Source organism: Dasypus novemcinctus, chromosome 6 (genome assembly GCF_030445035.2).
Source record: "Dasypus novemcinctus isolate mDasNov1 chromosome 6, mDasNov1.1.hap2, whole genome shotgun sequence".
NCBI lineage: Eukaryota > Metazoa > Chordata > Mammalia > Cingulata > Dasypodidae > Dasypus > Dasypus novemcinctus.
This window is the reverse complement of record NC_080678.1, coordinates 12263142-12271797: the sequence shown is the minus strand read 5'-3', so window position 1 is coordinate 12271797 and position 8656 is coordinate 12263142. Positions and strand designations below refer to the sequence as shown.

At 57.0% G+C, this 8656-nt stretch overlaps 1 long non-coding RNA gene across 1 annotated transcript; it reads left to right on the top strand.

The window, feature by feature from the left end:
• The first annotated feature begins 677 nt into the window (after positions 1 to 677).
• On the top strand, positions 678 to 8278 carry LOC111767014 (uncharacterized). Its single transcript, XR_002798921.2, has 3 exons — positions 678 to 1186; positions 2088 to 2180; positions 7948 to 8278. It is a non-coding gene; the product is annotated as an uncharacterized lncRNA (long non-coding RNA).
• The last annotated feature ends 378 nt before the right edge of the window (positions 8279 to 8656 follow it).

Here is an 8656-nt window from a genome sequence, read left to right as displayed (position 1 = left end):
AGCCAACTCTAGCTCAAGAACACGGTAATTAGCCTATGACGGCGGATATTCCACGTGGGCTCTTTACCAATATCCAAATTCTGTAACAACGCTTCTCTAAGAAAAAAAGCTGTTCCGCAGGGAAGGGTTTGTAAGCACACACAGCGCTGCTGTCATGCCAGAGTTTACGGAAATGGGAAGCAGGAACCAGACATCCCCAACTCCGGAGAAATCTTTTGATGGAAAAGCGGCTCTTCTCAGACCTTATCTTTTCAACCTGAGTCATAAAAAAACACCCAAGCCCTTAATCTTATATGTAGCTCTTTAGCAACATGAAATAAAACAGCTTGCAGCTATTCATTTTGCTTAACACGACGGTTTTGATGTGGAGGACGGCGCTCAGACACCCAGAGGGGAAGGCAGGCTTTGTTTGTATCAGTGCCGGCAACCAAGGGAAGCGGGGCCAGCCGTGGAGACCGGTGGGGGAGGAGGGGAGCGTGTGACATTCATGTGTCACATGAATTCATCTTTCCTGATGAAAAGAGAAAAGGGGGGGGGGAGCCTCTATCTAAATAGCTCCTTTTGTTTTTCTGTTCTGGGCTATTCCTGGAGTTAACCAATCTTCTTGAAGTATTTCACCTGTTTTACAGCTGGCTCCAGTCCTGGGCTCCAAGGCTGTGGTGGGTAAACAATGCCAGTTTTACACTTACTAAAGCTCGGAATGTTCTGTCCATGGCTAAAATATCCTTAGAGCAGCGAGCTGGCTGGAGCGGGGGATTGGACGCCAGCTCCACGGAACTTGGAGAGGTGGGAACCCTCATCAGAACGAGCTGGGCTCTTCATGAGCTTCCTGCACTGCAGCGGTTTGGAGCCAAGTCCCCCCAAAAAACATGTTCTTAAATCTAATCCATGCCTATGGGTGTGAGGCCACGGTAAGGAGGACTTCTGCGGAGGTTACTTCAGTTAAGGTGTGGCCCGCCTCAATCAGGAGGGGTCTTTATCCTGTAAGCAGGAGAGAACTTCAGAGAAAAAGCCAGGAGCGGCAGCCAGAAGCTGGACAGCTGGAACAGGAAGAGAAGGAGCGACCAGGAGACTCATCGTGTGCCTTGTCGTGTGACACGCTAAGGACCAGGGATGGCCAGCAGCCCGTGCCCCAGCGCTGCCCAGGATGCTGCCTTCATGTGGACTTTTTCCTAACCTCAAAACTGTGAGCAAACAAATTCCCACTGTTCACCCTGACCCCATTCCATGGGATTTAAGAAGCCAAGGAAACTAAAACAGGCGCCGTCAGGGCAGGGGACCACGTGGATGACGGTGTGTGTGTGGGGGTGTCTCAACGTGAATCAAACCATGGGGCAAGTGCCCAGGGAGCCCCCTTTAACTGTGAAGTCCTATGAAAGCGTTCTTGGCAGGTAATGGCCATGATCATTTATGGGGAAGCTGTGGAAACGGAGGTCCTGGCAGACAGGTAACGGGCAGGGGAGTCCAAGGATTCCAGGTGTATGTCCCCAGACTGGACGGTCCCATCCAGTTGGTACAGCATGACTCTGGGGAAGGGCTCGGAGGGAAGGCTGCTTCTGGGCGCCCCGTCTTGCCAGCCCATACTCCTGCACGCCCAGCCCCCGCATGTGCCTCTCTGGTCCCTCCTCCTGAATAGGAGGCCCCACATTTTCAACTGAAGGTCACAGGTCACGTCAATCATGCAGGCCCGACCGTCTCTATGCTCCATGCAAGGGGCAGACCTGGGGCTTTCCAGAGTGACAGAAGACCGTGTCCTAACCTTTTTTCCCTCTAAACTTGGGATCTGATCATTCAAACACATTGCTTCACCCCACCTGTGCATGAGCACCATCAAGCAGGTGGGCCACAGAGGGGCAGAGGGGGACCCCGAGTCGGCAGGTGAGAACCGCAGAGGAGCTGGGAGAAAGGTGTCCCCCGTACCCCAGGCCTTCTGCAGACCTGTTTCACAGGAGGTGGGGGACCTGTCCAGAAAGCCACACATGCCTTTGGGATCTGAAAGCCAAAACAGGTGACGGGGTGCCCCAGTAGGCAATAGCTCACCGTGGTCAAGCTCTGCGGTCATTGACCGGATGTCGTTTCTGTTTCAGGGGTGGGGGAGTAACGTCCCTCAGGACCCTGCTGTTTCCGGGATCACCATCAGCTCCATCAAACGCTTGCGACATTCCCAGGGAGTTCTGAGGGTAAGAGCACTCTCCTCTGTCCATGGTCTCCCTCCAACCCCCATCTCTCTCCCCCCTTCCACCAACCCCACTCTCTTTCTCCCATTCACATTCTCCAATTATTCTCTCGAAAGGAAGATACAAATATACAGAACGCAGCTTGTCACACTGGTACCAAACCTATTTGTTCCTTCAAAATCTAGAACTTCCAACATAATCCCAAAGCATGGACAAACCACGTCCCCACAGCCATCAATGAACCTCAGAGAAGCAGGGGTGGAGCACCCCCAGCTTTCTGGGGTTCAGCTGGTATTAGTCCCTGAGGCCGGGGAGCTCCCACCTCCAAGTGGTCGGTGGCCGGCCCGGGATCCGGGGCCTCAGCCCTCAGCACACCTGGCCAGCGGGGCAGGTTCAAAATACAAAATAGCTCCTGTCCATCCTCTCCCGACACCCCCATCATCCAAGCAGACAGGAAGGAAGCAAAGGGGCAAGAGGCCCTGGACAAGCAGCCCCCTGGGGTCCCCAGCCTGGCAAGTGCTGCAGCCAGATCCCCAGAGGACACAGGGGGCCAAGGCCCGGACTAACGATGGCTCCTCCCCAAAGGGGAGCACAGGGGCAGGCTGCCCAGGTGCAAAAAGGCCTGGGGTTCGACACCTCGGGGCTTCATCTCAGGTGAGGGCTGACATCCTGCCTCCTCAGGTACCCTGCCCTGGGCCACCGCTCAGCTCAGCCTGGGGGCAGCAGTGGGAGGAGGACAGGAGAAAGGCACCTTGGCCTCGGAGGTGGAGAGGTCCACGGTGAAGTGTGGGGCCGCCCACCTCCCCGAGGCAGGCCTGCAGGATGGCGCCTCCTCCCCAGCTGCACAGGACCCTGGCGAAGGCTGCGCGGACAGGGTCTCGATGACCTGCCCAGCGCCCTCATGGGACCCAACGCTCCCCTCCCTTGCAATCCAGGGTGGCCTGTGGCCGGGGGGGGGGGGGGGAAGTTGAGCTGCCTCCAAGACCCCTTCAGGAGGCCCGAGAACCTGCTCCGCCGGCGGCATCCCGCCTCACTGTGGCATCAACAGCAAGGCCCCAGGGATCCCCACCTCCCGGCCCTCACACCTGGGTAAGCCCCCCACCCCTGAGAGGAGGCTGGCTTGCTTCTAGCAAACAAACTGGGGCAGAGGTGATGGGATCAGGTTCAAAGCATACCTGAATGGGCATCCCGCTCCCAGCTCCCACTTGCTCGCTCTGATGGGGGCCGGGGATCTGAGCCGCCCCATGGAGGGGCCCACAAGGCAGGAACTGAGGGAGGCTGTAGTCCACAAGGAACCATGCCAGTGACCTTGGAAGAGGATTCTCCAGTAGAGTCTGCTGATGGGACTGCTTGTTACACAGCAATAGATAACTAACACAGTCCTTTGCCCAAGCCACCAAACTTACCACAGATGAAGTACAGCTCCACTGAAGAGATAAAAACCGTACCACATGTGTACAATGCATGGCACTGAGTTTACATTACCCATGGGTGGAGAACACTAACAGGAAGCCACGGAAGCGCTGTAGGTCTCTGCTGCCCACACTGATACAAGAGCTGGGACATACCAATTCTGGAAACACCTGGGGGTAAACCACCCTCCTCACACCAGCCATGCCTCTGGGCCTGTTGTTTTCACTTCCTCCAGGGCTCAGTTCCACAAGTGATGTTCACAAAAGCACCATGGGGTCTCCACGGTGACCCAGGCCCACCCAGGAATCTGGGGACCGGGAAGAGACCCTGGGGGCCCAGGCCACTCCCTTGCATGAGAACTTGGCCTACACAGACCCTGTCCTTCCTCCCTTAGACCTTGCCCTTGAACTGCTGCTCCTCTAAGCCTGAGCTCTCCAAACCAGAGAGAGGGCACAGGGGGACACTAACAGCGTCTGTCTGCACGACACGGACCGTTCTCACGACGGGGAGGGCAGATGTGAGGTCTGGGGTCCCAGCAAACCCAGCCGGGGACCCAGCGGGGAGAGACGCCTGAGCGTGGCTGCGGGTGTGCACACGTATGTACACACACACACGTGTGGCCCTTGAGAGTTCCTTAGAGTACAGCATTTCTGGGGCCTTGGGGAATTTTTAGTCACCAAATCTAAGCCTCTGACCTCTGAAAATCTGAGGATCCACCAAGGTGCTCCAAGTCCAGCATTTCTGCTCACTCCCCTGCAACCCTGGCCTCCAGGAGGAGCTCTGCGTTAGTTTATTGGTGCAATGCAGTGGAAACACAGGGGCCCACTTCAGCCACACCCCACAGTCCCGGAGCCACTAGCACCACGGAAGGCTGGGCTCCCTGGACCAAGGAGAGGGACTACCAACGCCTCTGACACGACCAACCAGCTCCAAGTGCAGGTAGAAATGGATCCAGCTGCTAGCGGGGTCTCTATGCAGGGTGGAGTGAGGGCAGGGGGACTTCTGCAATGTGGAACCCAATCCTTCTCGCCCACAGGTAGTCTGGTAACCACAGCCAACACTTAAGAGTGCGCCCAGTGCGTGCACACACAAGCCGTCAGAAGGCGGCTTGGCTGGGCTGGTGGCAACCCCAAGGTGCCCCCACTATGAAAGAACAGACCCAGCACAATCACCCATCTTGGGATCACCCCTGCTCTGAGCAAGGCTCTGGGAGGGTCTCCACATCCTAGGGATCCCTCCCAGACATCTGGAGAAGTGTGTGTGCTGCTGGCTCTAAGGGCAGGTTCCAGTCCTATAAGATGACACCATGACCCCGGGCGCAGGGGGCGTCTTCTCAAAACCATCCTCCTTCACCCTGGACACCGCTCGTCTCCTAACTGTACCTAGCGTGTGCGGTTCACTTAAGTGTGAAAGTACCAACTCGAGACTGGCAACAGCATCTGGCAGACGGTGGCTGTGCTCTTGGACACGAGGTGGCACCTGGGAAAACCTCCGCGGGTTTCGGAGGGCCAATGTCATCCGTCCCGACCCCACCACAGGCGACGGCTGGCCCACCTCGCACCGCGGCCCATGGCCCTCCTACCGAGGACCCGCCTCCCAGTCATGCTGTGCTCCCGACGACCCAAAGAGCGACGGCCATGGCGCACAATTGCCCGCGGTGCCTGCAGAGCTCTGGAAAGCTCTCCCTCGAGAGTGACCAATCACACCTCTGTGTCCTCCGCCGGGCCCGGCTCCCCCAAGGAGGGAGTGCCCAGAGGAGCTCGGGCGCCCCCCCATCCCAGCAGGGGACCTCAGCAAGGGTTAAACGGAGCACACTCAGGAACGGGGCTTCCACGCAATTTGGTGAGGTCAGCGAGCAGAGCAGAATGACACTTATAAGAAAAAACATCTGTCGGTGCCAAAAGGTCAGCAGGAAGGGAGCGGGATTTATGTGACTGACTGGCCAGACCACGGCTCCTGGAAGGAGGGAAGCACACGGCTCAGCTTATTCCCAGAGAGACAACAAAAAGCCCCTTCCAGGGGTCCTCTGCCCAGTCGCCGCCGCCCTGCACATGGGGCCGAACCCCACTTCTAGAAGGTTTCGGGCCCTGCCTGGGCAGTTTGCTCCCTGTGCATTCACAGGCCAGACGTGGAGGCTGGAGAATCCTCGGGACGTGCACTCTTTGACAGATAATGTTGGTGGGCGTCCCCGGGTCACGAGAGCTCCCACTCTCTCCTTTCGGGCTGGAAAACAATCTGGGTCACTTGGATAGGCAACGATTAAATAAATCCATCATCGTGAAAACCAAAACAAGAGGCCTCTTTGGAAAAACAGGAAGTCTCGGGCCGTAACAGGGCTTAAAATAGGGCCTGCTTCGACTGTTGACAAAACTCCAGGCTCCGAAGCCTCTCGGCCTTTTTTTTGTACGAGATCCAACTTACCTTTCCATGCTCCTCCAGGAAGAGGCGCCGTTCCCGCCAGGCCGCCCTGGCCTTTGTTAAGGCTCTGCCACTGGTCACGGGGTGGGGGCCGGGGGCCGGGGCCTGGCCGGTGGCGCTTCCTGCCCCCAGACCCCGAGGAGGGTCTCACAGGAAGCCAGACCCTGGCCCCACAGCAGGAAGCAGGGCTGGTGCTTTTTAATGAACGGGGGCCGTCTCGGGCGCCTCATCCTAACCGTTTGAGAGCCGGCAGCCTCCCGTTTGTTCTTTATGGACTGTCACGGAGCCTCGCAGAAGCCTGCTCAGCCGCTGGGCCCGAATCCAGGCCCTTGCCCGCGCTGAATGGCCGTGCAGAGGGGCTCGCGCGGGAAAAGCAGGGTGCCCGTTTCGCCCGTGTTCCAGCGAATGAGCCTCTCCCTCGCTCCAGACCAGGCGGGAGGGAGCCAGTAGTATACGGTCTCCTCAAATTCTTTCCAAAGTTACCCACTGTAAGGGACACAGGCACAGAAAACTGCGTAGTAAAACCCGCACTGGGATAGAGGGCTTTATCTGCGCAAGCACCGTCCCTCCACTTGGAGAGGGCTCTTGCCATCAACCTTGAACTCTCCGAGCCTTTCCCAGTTGCTCCTGCCTGATCCCAGCAAGCACCAGGAGGACAGTCTGAGAGAGTCTAACTATCCCCTGGATAAAAGGGCAATCACAAAACGCATCTACACAGATCGGAGAATCGAGTCGGCCAAATTCCTTCTTAACACGGAGACCTCACGCTGCCAGAACGAATCCCCAAAGGCTGGTCAGTCCACGAGGGCCTTTGTGTGTCCCTGGACCGCCAGGAGGCAGGAAGCTTTCTGCACATGGGCACAGCGCTGGCGGGGAGAGCCCGGCATCCTGCACACTGGGGACCTTCCTTCCCCAGACAGCTGCCGCCCGAAGGACAGTTAAAAATAAAGACCAGGGAAGCGGCTGTGGCTCAATCAGCTGGGCTCCTGTCTACCTACGGGGGGCCCTGGGTTCATGTCCCGGGGCCTCCTTGTGAAGGCAGAGCTGGCCCGTGCACCATGGAGAGCTGGCGCAGCAAGATGACACAACAAAAGGGAGACAAGCAGATACAGAAAAAAAATGTGCAGCAAATGGACACAGAGAAGAGACAGCAAAAGAAAAGGAACAAGCCACAAGGGGGGAATACATAAATAAATAAATCTTTAAAAATAAATAAAGTCCATGCCGAGGGAGGAAAGAACACACCGGCAATGCAGTGTTTTGGGGTTCTGGTGAGTTCTGTCCACTTACAGGAGAAAATCAGCTGCTGCCATGGGAAGAGTAAGATGCACGTAACTTCATGCTATCTTGAAATTCAGTGTCAGACAGGTGGGCGACTGTTATGAGGGGATGGGTGAGGAGACAGGATACAGAGTGGCTTAAATGAATGGACTGGGACCTGGCTCTCCTGGACCATGAGCGGGACGCGGCTGGCCGGCGACCACACCACGCTGGACGGCAGACGATGCCAAGACTTTCAGGAGCAGCACCCAAAGCCCGGGGTGGTGGTGGGCTCACAGCACTGCCCATCCAGCCCAAGGCCCCCCAGCTGATCTCCCACCCCACCAAGCTGCGGAGAAGCTTCCAGAAATCCTGGTGCTCCTCAGCTCTGGGCTGGGCTCCCTGGGAGCCGGGAGGGGTGTGTGGGAACCCCTGGGTTGGGTCTGGCTTTGCTGCTCTCCTGGGGGCAGACTGTGATGAAAGGGGATTCAGGATCCGGTTCACCTATGGACCTCAGGTAACCCTGAGGCCAACCCACACCTGAAAACGCTCCCGCTGCCCTCCCGGCGCTCGGCCTCAGCAAGGGGTCAGAGGTGCGGAGGGGGCCACGGCCACCATAACTCAAGGGTTATCCTATGATGGGCAGAGCAAACCATTGATCAAAGTCGCTCTTTTGCAGAGAGAACAACACGGAGAACTGGAACATACGTGACAGCGGGCAGCTGATCCGAAAGCATCGCACACAACCACTTGTTTTTAAGGCGCCGTGAGCTATTTTCATACCTAACAGAAGCACTGCCAAGGGGAGCGAAGAAGGAAACCAAGCAAGCTGTGGCCGCTCGGGGGACTCTGGCTTACACTTTTATCCAAAGTATTGCAGCAAATCCTTTGCTACTTTGGCTCACAGACCAAGGTCATAAACGTCCTTTGAAATTGAGTTCAAGTGCTTTTATTTTTTAAAGAAAAACTCACCAGTGGCTTTTAAACAGAAATGCACTTTTCTTACCACTGCTGGCCGTGACTGAGCTTCTCCTGCTTGCTTTCTCGTGAGAATACGTGTGTGTGTGTGTGTGTGTGTGCACGTGTGCCACAGACCACCTGAAACATGGGGTTCTAAGCAAGTGAGAAACCTGAAACTGTTGTGGAAGGAAGTGGTGAGCCTTTGGCCCCAGGAGGGAAGGTTCTGGAGCTTTGGGCTCTGCCTGCAATTATGTGCGGGGCAGCCGTGTGGAAGAGGGACGGGGCGAGTTCTGTGTCGGCAGAGCCACGCGTCGAGGAGGGGGGAGTCCAGAAGCAGAGCCGGCAGGGTCAGGTCCCAGGTCATCTTGGATGTGAACCGCACTGGCACGCTCGTCCCACCTTGGAAACAGGAGTCCAGCCTAGGGGTG